The 16,712-nt window shown below is 32.3% G+C and overlaps 1 protein-coding gene across 4 annotated transcripts in view; it reads right to left on the reverse strand.

Annotated features, from left to right (window-relative positions):
• LOC127716007 (transcription intermediary factor 1-alpha-like) overlaps positions 1-16,712 on the reverse strand; it is a 371,430-nt gene that overhangs the window by 4,024 nt on the left and 350,694 nt on the right. For 2 of the 4 annotated variants that reach the window (XR_007988698.1, XR_007988697.1), the window contains exons 1-2: positions 5,545-5,754; positions 2,365-2,409 (exon numbers count right to left, since the gene is read on the reverse strand). The exons of the other annotated variants lie outside the window; for them this stretch is intronic. The gene's annotated coding sequence lies outside the window, so the exon portion shown is untranslated. Of the gene's footprint in view, positions 1-2,364; positions 2,410-5,544; positions 5,755-16,712 lie in introns of those variants that run through there. 4 annotated transcript variants of the gene reach the window in all.

Genomic DNA, 16,712 nt, shown 5'->3' on the forward strand with positions numbered 1-16,712 from the left:
AAAAAAAGCAACAGATAATCCCAAATAAAAAAGGTGCATGTGATACCATGAGAAAAAAGGAACAGATGATCCAACATAAAAAGGGAACAGATAATACCATAAGAAAAAAAAACCAGATGATCCCAAAATAAAAAAAAAAGGAATACATAATACCATTAAAAACAAGGAACACATGATCCAAAATAAAAAAAGGAACAGTTGATACCATGAGAAAAAAGGAACAAATGATCCCAAATAAGAAAGGAACAGATGATACTTTGTGAAAAAAAGAAACAAGGGATTCCAAATAAAAAAGGAATACATTATACAATGAGAAACAAGTAACATATGATCCAAAATAAAAAAGGAACATATGATACCATAGAAAAAAAGGAACAGATGATCCTAAATAAAAAAGGAACAAATATACCTTTTTAAAAAAGAAACAGATGATCCAAAATAAAAAAGGAGCAGATGATTCCAAAAAAAAAGGAACAGAGGATCAAAAATAAAAAAGGAACAGACGATCTCGAATAAACAAGGAACAGATGATCAAAAATGAAAAAAAAAGGAACAGATGATCCCGAATAAAAAAGGAACAGCTGATCAAAAATAAATAAGGAACAGATGATTCCAAATAAAAGAGGAATGGATGATACCATGAGAAAAAGAAACAGATAATCCCTATTGAAAGATGAATACATAATACCATGAGAAAGAAGGAACACATGATCCCATATAAAAAAGGAACAGATGATACCATGAGAAAAAAAGGAACAGATGATCCCAAATAAGAAAAGGAACAGATGATGCCTTGTAAAAAAAAGAAACAGATGATCCAAAATAAAAAAAAAGGAGATGATATCATGAGAAAAAAGAAACAGATAGTACCATGAGGAAGAAAAGAAACAGGAAAGCGACAGTAAACAAAAGTACTACCCCAAAAGCATATTTCTCTGCATCAAAAACTACATCAACTGTTAGTGAGCTCCTCGTTCTGTGCAATGTAAGACTTGCTTGTACTATTAGACTCGAATGAAAGTCCTTGAACAATCGTATAAACTAATATAAATGTATTAAAACGTACTGCCCTTGGATGAAGGTGTTAGGGTAGATTCACACTCGAGGGGAAAAAGACGAAGTCGCGGGTGAAAATTGTTTCATAGAGTGTGTTACTCACCGTAACACTTCATCCTAGGGCAATATGCTTTTTATTATACTGAATGCCTTATGATTTAAGTGTGCACTATGTTATTAGAAGGACAGTTGTAAACAAAAACAGAATCATGAATTCAAAAGAGTTTACTAATAACAACAAAACGACGGAAATGATCTAGAAATAAGAATCAGTTAAACTCGGCAGTAGCGGATGTCAATTGTTCCGAATCGGGCACAAGCGGGTGTTAATTTCAGGCATTAACACCCGTTGTTAATGTTATCACATGTTGCTATGGATGGGCGCGGCGTATGAAAATATAGTGACAATTAACAAATACCGCGTGTCAAATGGAAAATATAAGAAATTTGCATAAAATAGAATAAAGATTCTTACATTGGTAAAAGTGTATATCGGATTCATCCAATCGAGATAGATAAATGATCGAATGTTAAAGTCCTAGCCTCGGTAATTAATTATTTAACTATCGAGATTGGATACAGCCGATAATCAAGAATCTGTTTCTCTAATTATTATCAAATAAATGTTTCCTTTCTGATAAACGAAAATCTCCTTCGAGTGCCTTTGCACATCCCACACAGTTGTCAATTTCATTAACACCAGTTAACACATTTGCATTCATCTAGTGAGCTGATAAACACACCTAATTATCTTCTGAGATCATCGACAACCACACGTTGATTATCTTTTTGTATACAATGGGTCCGGAAAGGGTTTAAATTGCAACAGAATAAGAGAAATATCTACAAACACCCACTGTTTTATATATCAAATGCAATATCGGTTATTACATTCATATATGTATTGTACTAACCACTTTACCATCACGCTAAACTACAAGACATAAAAATGAAATAATTATAATAATTCTTCTTATTTTTAAATGTTGTATTAAGTGAAGCATCTATACATATCATTGATGTTAGTTACTTCTCAGTTTTTTTTTTTGGGGGGGGAGGGGTGTGGGGAATGGGGCGGTGGCGGTGGCGGTGGTGCTAGGGGGAGAAATGTTGCTCTTTTTGAACATGACACTTCATCTATGATCTAAACATTGATGTAGCGTTTTCGTCAATTGGACACTAAAGCGTGTTTTTACGTTAAATATGTTGTTTATAAGTTTCATGTGAATATCCCAAAACCAAAACCACACTAAAAAGACTTTTCTTTTTATTAAAGTAGGTTGTATCTTATAAATACAAGGCAAATACCTGGTCTCTTTTTTTTGAGTCTGATCTACACTGTAAACGATTTCTCTGAAGAAAAAAACAAAACATAGATCAATATATTAATATATACCACTTTGCCTCATAATCTTATCAAGAAATAATTAACACACCTAATTTAATGGGCATTCAAAATGAAAAAGTCAGAATGCGAATATATATGTTCAAACACTTGCAGGTGATGTTTTAGTAACAAAAAAACAAACGTCAATTTGACCTGCTTTGATACCATAACTGCCCTTGAATGTTTACTATATAACATTTTTGTTCGCTATGGAGATTCCGTATATCGTCAAATTATCGGAATTCCAATGTAGCATAATTGTGCACCACTTATTGCGGACCTGTTTCTGTATTGTTATGAGTAACAACTTATGATTCAAATCAGGAAAGACACATCGAACCAACATCTAATACAATTAAATAACATTTTTAGATATGATAATGACGAATTCAGTATGTACACTAAAGAGACTTATCCTGCTAAACTGAATTAACATAAAGCTAATATTAAACAATGCACGCTATCCTTTCCTAGATCTTGATATCTTTATCTTTAATTAGAAGCTAAATACCAAAATGATTAAAGAGATGATTTTTCATTTCCAATTGTTTATCTTTCATTTTAGATGGAGACGTTCTCTTGTCACCATCGTATGGTGTTTATATATTTCAACTCGTTCGATTAGCCCGTGTGTGTAAAGACGTAAATGATTTTAACGAAAGAAATCTATGTATTAGTGAAAAGTTATTAAACCAGGGTTTTCGTTAACTTGAAATTGATTCACTCATAGGGTTTTTGCATCGGAAATAAACACATTTATTCTAAAAACAGTTGTTGGCATGGTACGGGTTATGTTCCATCCATTTTATGATGACATGATACTAAACCTCTAACGGGAAGAATTGTGCTTGATTATCATATGATGAAAACATAATCTTTCAATCAGTTTAATTGAGGTCTGTATCATTGTCATTTTATTTAGTTTCTTTTGTTACCTATTGTGACATCGGACTCAGACTTCTTTTAAACTGAATTTTATTATACGTATCGCTGTGTGTTTGTTTATTCTACATTAGCTAGAGATATAGGGGGAGTGTTGAGATCTCACAAAACATTATTAACCCAAGTCAGGAGCCTTTGGCCTTTGTTAATCTTGTATGTTTTTTATAATTTTAGTAAGTTTTTGAGTTTATTGTGACGTCTATTTTCACTGAACTACTACACATGTTTGTTTAGGGGCCAGCTGAAGCCCGCCTCTCGCTGAATTGAAGAATCATTGTGGCCTTTGGCTGTATTATGCTTCGGTAGGGTTGTTGACAGATTCTCCATTTCCATTTTCAATTCTATCAAACAAATACTAATCAATACTTATACTGCTCCTCGTACTATAGTTACATAAGTTCATGGAGAACAAATTATGATGTATTTATCTTTAGCAATAATTGAATTTTGCCAAACTTAAAACCAATAGATGCATAACAAAAAAAATTCTAGTCTACTGCGTGTATGTTTCTTTTGCTGTGCTTGTGTGTACCTCAATTGTACCTATACAGAGTATGTATTGTACTGGCGACTGTTAACTTGTTCACCTAAAGTGAACTGTGTACAGTGTTTGCATTCTGTAAGTAGTCCTTTCATAAACCCTGTGCATCGATCGTGTTAACCGTGTTTGTTTTTACCATGTATGTTAGCATACACATTTACCGTGTACTGTGTCAGGTACACATTTTATGTGCCGTTTACACGACTGTTGTACCCCTATTTTGACATTTTTACCTATTATGTCTGTTTGATTTGTACACAAACAGTTGTTAATATAATAGAATTTTATGAGACTGGCATACAGGTGAGAGGTTTAGCTAGCTATTAAACCAGGTAAATCCACCATTTTCTATATAAGAAAATGCCTGTACCAAGTCAGGAATATGACAGTTGTTATCTATTTGTTTGATGAGTTTGAGCTTTTGATTTTGCCATTTTGATTAGGGACTTTCCGTTTTGAAACTTCCTTGGAGTTCGGTATTTTTGTTATTTTACTGTTTACAGAGTTTGCCAGTGTTATGTGGTGGGTTAAAATCCATGTGCACCTTGCATATAGCATGTACAGCTTTTTTATTCTTTGATATGCTCATGTTCATTTTCAAACTTGTGCTTTCAACATGGGAAAATTGATTTGCGTTGCATTGGCGACATTTTCTCGACTTATGAGTTGAATATCCCTTTGATATATTTCGCCACTTTTTCTCGTAAGCGCCGATTAATTTCCGTATGTATTAACCCGTAAATTAAAGGAAATTGTGTGATCACACACATTAAACTTAAATGTAAGAAGAATAAAGTAAGTAAATTAGTTTTTCTGAAAAATTGACATCTTGTTTTTGAAATATTTGAATAAGATTATTTTACTGGCTGTCGATTTCCTTATAAAATGAAAAAAAAAAACATGATTACACTTTTTTTGTGAGAAAGTTTTAGAAATTATTGGGAACAGTATAATTTAGAATTTTTCATCGATGTGCGCTTTTGTTTCTGTTCAAAACGAATCCTAGTGTGTATCTATGTGTATCTGATATATGTGCTTTGCAGTTGCATTTCCGTAAGACTGTATTCAATCTGATTAAAATATTGATCATGTTTCCACGCTAAGCTTAACAAGATTCGACACTGCTACATTTTAAGTTCTTTCGGGTTTTGGTCGAATTGATACACACCGTGCCAAATTTGAAGTCAACTTTTATATTGGCTGTAGCAGTTTTATTAAGAAGAGAAAGCAGGACAAAGTGATGTTAGATTCTTCAAACAAAGCATGGACACAAAATATGTTCAATTATTTAATCAGACTGGTGTGAAGCATGCGTGTAACTACCTGTTTGTGTGTAAATGACTTGTGTTCAAGCTGATTGTATTGTACATGTGTGTTGTGTGTCCCGTTTTAATCATTTAAAATGAAATGCTTGTACACATAATGGTTTTGTGACGATAGGAAAAGAATGTCAAATGTAATATAAAGAATATATGCAGTATACTATTTCTGTATTATAAAAAACCAGTTTATCTTATAACAACAACCAATCAGTGCTTAAGAAATTAGTCTCAAGTCTGGCAAATAAGTGAAAACAAACTATTGACATGACAAAACTTGTCTACAGTTAATAACTTACCGGAATGATATGTCTCCAAAAAGATTGATAATTTCTCGTTCGGATACATTCTTTTTGTTATATTTTACTGTCGGCATGACTGGTGGTTGCTTTTCACATACACCATCTAACTCGGATTTTAAACGTTTCAACTGTGCCAGAACTTTAGTAGCATCAACAATTGTCTGGCCATCAGTAAAGGCAGTCTGACATTTCTGGAACTTTTCTAAATCCTTTGAAAATCAGTTCTAATTGAATGTAAGGCCTGCAGGTTTGTTGACCCTTTTTCTTCCAATGATGTTATAAGGGATTGTACTTTTTTATCAACCCACTGCTTCATCTGTTTCCCATCTTCTTTAATGACACGAATAGCTTCTTTTATGTCGCTCTGGTACTTTCTAGTGCCTTGTTCAATTTTATCTAGATTTGTTTTGACGGATTCAATCTTCGAGTCAATGACCCTTTTCACTTCTGCCTTTAATTCCTGTGTCGATTCGTTGATTTCAGACATGTTATGCTTTTTATGTTTTTTGACGCTGCACATTTTGCATATTGGCATGTCACATTCAGTGCAGTAAAATATGAAGTTTTCGTCGTGTTCTTTGCAAAACGGTTTTTCTTCCGGATTAATATTTGACCCACTAAGAAAGGTATGATTTCTACACATTTTTGACCTTAAATGTAAAGTTTTACAATTTTCACACATCCATTGATCGCATTGTTTACAATAGTTACGCCCTGGTCCACTCATACAGATGTCGCAGGACTTCGAAGCGGATTGTGCCATTTTGGTTGTTTTTCTTTAAGTCACCTTGACACAGGTTGAGTCATATTAATAATCGACATCGAACATGTAAAAGAGGAAGTTACGGAAATTGCTAACATATCTCGATTTTTCAAACTTTTAAGGCACATGATTACAAGGACATGTATCGATGAAAATGTTTATGTTTAACTTAAATCGGATTCAAAATACAAAATGTGAAAGCAAGTTTGTAACGTGTTTGTTTACTTTTAAATGTGTACTATCTATAAATATTTAAATGTCAATACAGAAGTTCGACGTACACAGTATATCACCTACATGTATATCAATATTCAGTTAAAGCAGGTACAATATTTAAATGTCCTTACCTGAGTTCCGAAGTACACTGTATCTCATTATAAATAATATCCAATTCAAGGTGATAACATATTGGCTTAGAGTGATAACTAAGACACAAATATCACCAATTCTGCAAAACTGCAAGTTAGATGTTATCCTTTTTCCAGTAAAAATATTTGTATATGTGCCGAACTTAGCTATACATATACGTTTAACAGTACGAATTCTCATTTGTTGATTTTCGTATACAAGTGAGTTATTCTAATCGTTTCTTACATTTATCTTTCGTGAATAATTATATGTTTGTCTCCTTCCTATCTAGAGTATTGACCCAAAGCATTTGTTTTATAATTATTTTTTCAATCTAATTTTTGTTATTCAGTGTAGAGTAATTGTTTAATAATGGTTTCACATATGGGTATTCATTGAAGAAACTGAAACATTGATCATAACACAGTTGCATCCTAAAAGTTCTCATGGTGAAAATAGTATCTGATACTTACCAATATATATATTGCTACAATATCTATATTCATATATGTATACATTGTACTTGTTAGTTGTTTTCAAACTTAAAAAATGAAAACTAATGCTGATATGCGTTTTTCCGCCATTATAGATAAACAAAATATGACTATATTATTGGTGTGTTATGTTAATTTTTGTAAACCTATTTAGATAGGATGTTACACCAAGATTTTCGTTATTCAAATACTAATACAATGATAGTAACAAGTTGATCTCTCTCTGGTATAAGACTGCAATATTACTATATACAACGCAGGTATAAGAGAAAGGTTCAGATTGTTAAAATCATTAAAGAATATTTTACCTATAGGTGTTTGTTCCAGACCTGGGGTAATTAAAAATGTAATTGTAAATAATTACAATTTTGAAAGTAATTTAATGTAACGTTTAATTGAGCATATTATCAATTACATGTAATTGGGTGTAATGAATTACATTGACTTTTGCCATGTAACTATGAATTACTTCTCAATTACTTTGAATTACATTTAAATAATTGCTGGGAAATTTGAAACATTCTTGGCTTTTCTGATGCAACTTGTAAATTTTCCCATAAAAATAAGAAATGCAATAAAAAAATCAGCATTGAAAATTTAATGGTGATTAAAGAAAGAATGACCTTAGAAATTTGAAAACTTTTTTTTTAAAAACAAATCTTGTACAAATGTTTTTACTGTTAAAAAGTGCATGTATATATATATATATATATGTTTCGTTTTATTCTAGCCTGATTTCATTTTTATGATTTTATTCTTAATGATATAGCTCTTGTATGTCTTTGGACAAAAGTAATTGAAATGTAATTAATTACATTGGCAATGCAATTCTAATGTAAGTAATTACGTTTGAAAATCGATGTTATTATGATTTAATTAATTACATTTCAAAAACAGTGTAATTGAAATGTAATTAATTACTTTGGCATGTAATTGACCCCAGGTCTGGTTTGTTCAGAGTCTTTTCTTCGACCATGACAATATCATCGGGAGAAAGTCAGAGTACCCAGCAAGAACAAACAAATGCGACAAGAACATTTCGAATTGAGAACAATACCCATCCATTAGAAAATAATGATCCTGTTTGTGCTTTGTAGCGGAAAAGATGAACTATTTTAGTTTCAGCTATAATTGTAAAAATTAAAAAAAAAAAATTGGACGTGTCGGTATCTCAACTAAATACCCAAATGTTATCGCGGTCTAAGAACTCTATAAACCAGTGAAGTCGTCTAATCAGTAATTTAACCGAGTGTGTCCTATTCCCGATTGTGATTACTTTACAGAGTTTTTGTTTACCTTGAAGGAAAACGCGTACGAATAATGAAACGCTTACTACTATGTCGGTGCAGAAAGATTTAGATCCTTTTGTAATTCATGGGATTCTCTCAGTTTCTGTTTGTTACCTTGATTTTTCTCTTCATAACCAATTTACGACCGTCATTTAAAATGTAGTGATTCATAATTCTGAATTGACGTTTTGATTTGTTCACTACTAGTAGATTTTAGAGAAAAAAGGAAAAACAAACACACTTATTCATGACATCAGCTGTAATGTGTTGTTCATACGTGGTTGAGATTACCGATAGAGGAGGAGAAAGAGCAAAACACTTAATGATTGACAATATGTTTTATAGACAGGGATATCAAATTGACCATTTTAGTAATGAAACTTTTTTAAATTATTCATCATATTCTTCAGGTATAGCGATGCTCGAGTATAAACTATGTAAATATGCAAAGCCTAAAACAATCGTTGAACACCGTAAATTGGGTTATTTTAGTTTATTAAGCTCTATGATTATACTTTACAAAAATAGACTCGGGCATCACTGACGAAACATCAGTTGTCAAAATACGCATCAGATCCGTGAAATTGGTACTACCACTGGTCGATGTCTCTGTTGGTCAACGATTATATCACCAGTCCAGCAGCCAGTACGTCGCTTCTTGTATAAAATACATATATTGTTTTTATGAAGTTTGCTTTTGAAAGTTTTTGAAAACATTTAAATTGAAGGTAATATCTCCCTTGTGATTAGTTTGTTTGATTAGTTTTTGGGGTCATTTCGAGACCTTTAATAGTTTACTTTACGGTATTGTTTTGCTCATTGTAAAATACCATACGGTGACCTATAGTTGTAAGTTGTCTCAAGTGGAGATTTATCTCATTGGCAATCATACCACATCTTCTTATTTCTAAAAAGCTTTGTCCGGGTTTGACTTTCATTTTCCGTCCTTTGTATAAATTACCGTATATTGGCAAACTTTGGCGTTGGAATATTTTGGGGGTTTCCTCTCAAAAGGCATTTACTTCATTTTTGTGTGTGTAATTTTAGTGCTTCGTGCAGTTGATGTGTTTAATGGTTGCACAATAGTAGTGAGCAAGCTCATTTATAACTGCCTTTATTTACCCGTTTATTGACAAAATATCCGAGGTATGTGGTACATGTATGTACCGCAGAAGCAGTAATAAAAATAGAAGTAAGGTAAGTTCAATTTTTGTATTTTCAAAGTATTTTCTGCGTTTTGCTGACAAGTAAAGTTGTACGGATGTTTTTGCAAATACATACACAAATATTTTAATTAATTTTTTTGATAAATTATTAATGTATAACAAATATCAAATGAAATAAATTGTTATCAATATTTTTCAGTACATGTTTATATATTGACGAACAAGGATTTTGTATTGAAATATGCGCCAATAAAATGTCCAAAAATTATCCGTATTTTCTTGTCAGGAACGAAGTTATGTTACACGACTTATGATATACAGGGGACAAACAGTTTACCAGCAGAGGTATTCACCAAGTGCTAGCAAAAACATGGTAGCTAAAATTGAAGCTGTAATGTTTTAGAACTGGTTAATCCCGCATCTTTTTTCCCAATGTGACGTCCCGAATTAGAATTATTACCAGATGTGTTCTTACATGTTCAACACGAGGTTCATGTTGCTCAGTGTTTATTTTTCTAAGTTGAGAGTTGCGTGCTTTTCATTGTCACTTGTTGATCGTTTTTACCTCAGTCTGTAATCCCTCTGTAACATTGTCCGATTGTTTGATATCAGACATATCTTGCTATTTGTGATTTTTGATGATACATAGCATAGTTCACATATCACGTTCTCTGCAGAATGATTTGTCCTCCGATTTGATATTCGGTCTGCTGGAAATGATATGATTTTTACTTCTGTTAGATCGTAAATGAAAAGATTTAAAATTATTACAAAGCAACTGCTCGCATTGTACACGGCAGTTTTGAGCTGGTCCACTCATGCAAATGTCACTGGACATCGAAGGGGATTTAGCTATTATCGGGAGTTTTCTATGAAGTAACCTGAAGACATGTAGTTCTAATAAATGAACACTATTGGAAAGGTGAAAGTATGAAAAAACGGAATACGGAATCATCTAAATCTGAAATGCTATCTAATTTACACTTATCAAATACGCATGGTTATGGTAGTTTTTAAGTTGTGAATTCGAGCATTAATCAATTTTCAATGATTTTTTTATAACGTGATCAAATTATTCTATGCATCTGTAAGTAACATCTATTCAAATGCCAGTACTTGAGTTTAAGAATTAATCTTATATTGCATTTTTTTATTAACCCGAATAATTCAGTCGTTATATTCCGCTGAATTACGATTGCTTCATTAACGTCTAAATGCATAGACAGTGAAAAATCGTTAAACAGTCATTCAGAGTAAGCACGAGAATTACCTATCTCGATAAATAGAATTGACTGCTGATTGGTCACTTCTCCTAAAAGGCACTAATCAAAATCCAGGATCCGTGAAAAGTTTGTAGTTTTTGCAAGTAGGAGTGATCGATCACGGGGAGGGACTGAATTAATCGAGTTATGTGTATTAAGACAAAGTAGATAACATATTGTTTCAATCATAATTTGCATGTGTATTTTACTGTTATACCGAGTGTGCATTTGCATTGCTATACGGCGTGTCTCGATATTTTGTACATCCAACATTTATGTATTTACCTTTGATGTTTCTGTTATGGTTTCGGTTGGATAATGTGTTATGTCTTAACGTTTGTAGTCCAAATATTTATAAAATTGTCTTTCAATACCATCATTGTCATGAAAATTGTTTGGACGAGTATTATGAAAATTATGGTGTAAAGTTCGAGATTGCATGTTAGTTACGTAAGCGCGTCACTGTTTCAGATATCCTGTGGTGTCTGTCGTTGATGGAATATGTTCGTTTTTGCTCTGCGGTTTACATGTTGTGTCGACTATTATATAATTTGTTTGTGCTGTATCTCTGTGTTGAAAGTTCTTGCGTGAGTTTGTGCTGTATTTCTGTCGAGTAGTGTTGTCATGTTAGCGATATTTTTTAACATTGGCATATAGCAGGTGGTTTGGCTAGCCATCAAACCAGGTTCAACCCACCATTTTTTTCTTAAATTGTCCTGTACCAAGTCAGGAATATGACAGTTATTATTGTATAGTTCGTTTCTATGTATGCTGGCGTTTGTTTTTGTTGCACTCCAGTGTTCCTGTTGTTCCTTTGTTTTCCTGTTATATTTGATGTGTTTCCCTCGTTTTTAGTTTGTAACCCGGACTTGTTTTCTCTCAATCGATTTATGACTTTTGAACAACGGTATACTACTGTTGCTTTCATTTAAGGTCAATACTATCAACATCTACATGATTTGAAGGGGGGCGATGCACATTGACTTCAGTGATGATTTTGTATTGTTGTTATCCAATACTAGAACGTGTGTCGCTATACAATTTTTCATTCGTGAATGCCAAAGTTAATAACATATTGTTTAAAATTTGAAGCTACTTTTTACATCATTAGTCAAACACTAGTGCCCTTCAGTATGAAGGTGTGAAATTTTTGGGAGACTAAAAAAGAGAGAAAATTTATATTTTCCTATGTGAGATGTTTTTTGATTCTATATCACAATAGACATTATATGTGAAGCTGCTCTAGTATAATTGAATATTTAGTGATCAAATAGTGACTTTTGCAAAGATTTTCGAAAGTGATTTTGAATGGCTGACCAGGTTACGAAAGACAAACAACAACAACAACAATCAAACTTAGACATAACTTTAAAAATACACCAACACATATTGGTAAAAGAATCCAACCAGCCAGTAGTCCCGATAACTTATCTCCATCTATGCAACAATTTGAATAGGTAGCAAGAATAGCAAATCTTGATTCATCCCTCAGTGGCTCTATCGTTTCTGAACATGACAGTTGATCATCCATTGAAAATGAAACTGTATTTAAGTTATCTGATGTTGTTTGTGAGACGCTAAAAATCAATAGTTTTTGGACTCCATCATTCTTCTCATCACTGAAAAAAGTAATTGAAATGGTCAAACCTAAAATTGCACTGATCGTTGACGAATGTATTCAGCCTCACTTACTTACCATTACACATAATAAAGAAGCACTTATTTTGAAAGATATTGAACTAAATAATCAAACAGAGCAAATAAATTCGTTAAAAAACAAATTAGACAAGATCGAAGCCAGAGTCGAGGAACAGGAACAGTATTCTCGAAGAACCAGTTTACGATTCCATAATGTTCCTGCACCAACTGACGTCAAAGGCGATATTGTCAAGCCTATAGACTCAGAATCCCTTATCCTTGGTATTTTACATAAGCATTTGAAATTGAATTTAGACACGAAAGATATTGGCAGATCCCATCCCATAGGTGAGATTAAAGACGGCAAATTTCCATCATTGTACATTTCATGTCGTATCGTCAGAGACAGTTAGATTTCAGCAATAAACATAAATTGAAGGGAAACATAAACAAAACTTTCATTGCTGAAAACCTTACAAAACACAGATACAATCTTTTGCACAAACTAAACACATTGCGTTAGAAAGGTAAAATAAATTCGTTTCGGACACATGACGAGTCCATATGAATTAAACAATCTGATAAATCTGCGAGTGGTAATTACAAGGCAGGACTAATATAAACTTGGTTGGGAAGTCCTTGAAGGTAACGACCAGAAAGAGGATAATACATTCCGTTTCAATCATAGTCTTATGTCTTTTGACTTGCTTTGGTTTAAATAACACAATTCTTAAATTGTTTTTATCATACATACATGTATAAATATGCTCATTTACTGTTTATTGCTGTAAATATTTCTTTCCTCAATACACGTGTTTAGCAGCACGTGCTTGAGTTTGTTTATTCATATTTCATTTATTTGCTATTTAAAACATGTGACATGAAATTTTAACTCAACTCTTTACACTTGAATGAATAATCACTTACATCCACGTGAACTTGTTTCGTTCTTGTAACTATACCAATTGTTCTTCAAACGTTTTTATAGCATACCTGTATTGGTTAAATGAAAAGATAGATTACTATATTTCCTATTTATAACATTTCATAACAAAGCTTCTATTTTTACAGTCTAATTAATATATTTTATGTCTTCAAACTTCACATTTTGTTTTCTGATTTATTTGATTTATTTATTTTTTACTCCCCTAAAATGACATCGAAACTAACTTCATCGTGACAAATTAATCTCTTTGATAACAATACAACTGCATCGATCATTCTTATGATGTTCCTATTTTGCCGTTTGTACATAAACTTTTGTTTTCCCTTATTTCTTATTCACCTGAATTTCATGACTGATCATTCGAATTATATGTGTTTATATCTTGCATCATGTTTTACAACGCAGTCCTATTTTCTGATTGTCATCTACATGTATTGTCTTGTATTTGACAATAAGTAATGACATCGTAGCGTATAAAATGACAATAGGACTGTTTTATAACACGATACATCTTCGTTGTTTGAGAAAAACAGTTGTATCGTTCTCAGTAAATGAATTACTTGCAGTCTTATTTTCGAATGTTTCAAGACTCAAATTATGTATTTTTAATTTATACAGATCTTGTGCTAATATGATATCAGTGTATTTACTGTTATTGTGTTTACTGCTCATATGTGGTAACATCGAACCGAACCCGGTTTCTGAGCGCACACCAGAAATTTCTGAAAAACATTGTCAATTTTCGATGGTAATATAAGAAGCCTTAGAAATACAATGAATTATATTGTCAATATTATTGAAGATAACGATATCGCATTCTTGACACAAACACATTTAGACTCCAATATTACAGACTCTGATGTATATATATCCGGATTTAAAATACCAGTTCGAAAAGATAGAAATTCTCATGGGGGTGCCATTATGTTCGCATAATTCGTCGACATGATTTAGAGAATTGCCAATTTGAGAGTAAGTGGTTTGAATTAAAAACCTTCAGTTTATTTCTGGCAGTATTTTGATCAAATGTTGAAAAATGCCCTGGATGAAAAAATAATTGCATACTTTGCTTAAGTAATCTGAATAAAACCTTTATGTTAGATCTTCCGTCAAATATAAGAGATATTTTTTTTCATCAATGGCTTTGTTAACATAATTGACAAAGGTACTCATTTTGACACACGAACAGGTAGCACGTCTTTACTATTTTAGTCACTGATTCAATACCGGTTTTAGAAAAAGACACAATACCTTTTGATAGAGGTATGAATGATCATGATGGGACATACGTCACAATTGATTGTGGTTTTAGTAAAAGACGAACTTATAATAGATTGATATGGTATTATAAAAAAAGGTGATTATGACTTAATGAAAAAAAGGAGTAGTTGAAACAAATTGGGAATATTTAATTTCTGATGCAAGTGACGTTCATGTTGCTGCTAGTAGTTTGACTAACTCGTTTCTTAATATAACATCCGAGTGTATACCTACAATGGAAGTAACTATAAGATGTGACGACAAAGTTTGGTATGATTCGAATTTTCGGCGTGAAACGAGAAAACGCGACAGGCTCCGCAGAAAAGAAATATAAACAACAAAGGTATAAAGTAAATAACTTGAAAAGGCAAGCTAATAAACAATTTTTTGCCAGTATTAATGAAAATTTAGATGAACTAAAAGTGACAAACTGTAAACAGTACTGGAAAATAGGTTAACATGTTAATTAAAAGCGATACACCGTTTCATGATTTACCTCCCACGACGATCCCTGATCATAACTTTAAACTTGCGTACGAGGGAACCGAGAAGTTTGACATTTTAAATCAATATTTTTGTTCAATTTCTCATTTAGATGGCGCTAGTAAAGATTTGTCAGAATTTGAAGACCGATGTCATGAGTTTCTTTCACAAATTGTAGTTAGTGAACACGATATACTTGACAATGTTTAAATGCTTGATATTCATAAAGCTGTTGGACCAGATATCGTTAGCAACAGAATGTTACTTGCTGTCAGAAATGAAATTTCTAAACCATTATGTCTACTTTTTAACAAATCATTAAATGATCGAATATTTCCAGACCAATGGAACATTGCACATGTTATTCTCCTATTCAAAAGTGTTGACAAGTCATTACCTTTTAACTACAGGCCCGTCTCCTTATTGTCATGTGTGAGTAAAGTGTTTTTCAAAATTGTTTTTAACCATTTACATGAAAATAAACTATTGTACAAGTATCAATCCGGATTTATTCCAGGATACTCAACTTCGCATTAGTTTATAGAATTGTATAACAAAATTTTGTTTGCACTTAATGAAAAGCTTATAACAAGCATTACATTTGAATATATAAGCAAAGCATTTGATACTGTTTGAATTAAGGCTTTATTACATAAACTTAAAAAATATGGAATAAAAGGAGACTTGCTATGTTGGTTGAAAAGTTACTTATCTTGACGATCTCAGAGAGTTGTCATAAAAGATTCATTCTCAGATCTTGGAAAACTAAACGCTGGTGTGCCTCAGGGATCGGTTTTAGGACCCGTGTTGTTTTTAATATACATTAATGATATAACTGGTGGTATGTCTTGATTTGGAAGGCTTTTTGCAGATGATACTTCAATAGGTCATACTTCACCTGATGAATTCACTTTGAAAAATTCAATTAGTAGAGATCTTGATTATTTAAGTAAGTGGTCAGAAAAATGACTAGTGAAGTTAAATCCTAATAAAACAAATATTATGATATTCAGTTTAAAAATTATATACAGTGATATTAGTTTTATTTTTAATGGTGCTACATTAACACCAGTTAGTGCGCACAAACATCTAAGTGTCATATTTAGTAATGATTGTAAATGGAATAAGCATGTTGATAAAGCGATTGAGATAACTACGAATTAGCTAAATGTTTTACGCAAACTAAAATTTCGACTAAAAAGGGAAAAAAATTATATGATTTTTATTCGTCCGATACTTGAGTATTCATCAGAAGTTTGGGATAATTGTTGGAAAATAAATTCTGATCGGTTAGAAAATATTCAAATCGAGGCTGCTCGTATAGTTACTGGATTACCAAGTTATGCTAGCCACAACGCTATTTACAGGGTGACGGGATGGAAAAATTTAAGCGTAAGGCGGGAGGTAAAAAAGATGTCCATGTTTTACAAAATTATTAACAATCAGGCTCCAGATTATCTACATGATTTGGTTCCAGAATTTGTATCTGATATTAGTAATTATAATCTACGAAACA

This window comes from Mytilus californianus, unplaced genomic scaffold (genome assembly GCF_021869535.1).
Source record: "Mytilus californianus isolate M0D057914Y unplaced genomic scaffold, xbMytCali1.0.p SCAF_9, whole genome shotgun sequence".
Taxonomy (NCBI): domain Eukaryota; kingdom Metazoa; phylum Mollusca; class Bivalvia; order Mytilida; family Mytilidae; genus Mytilus; species Mytilus californianus.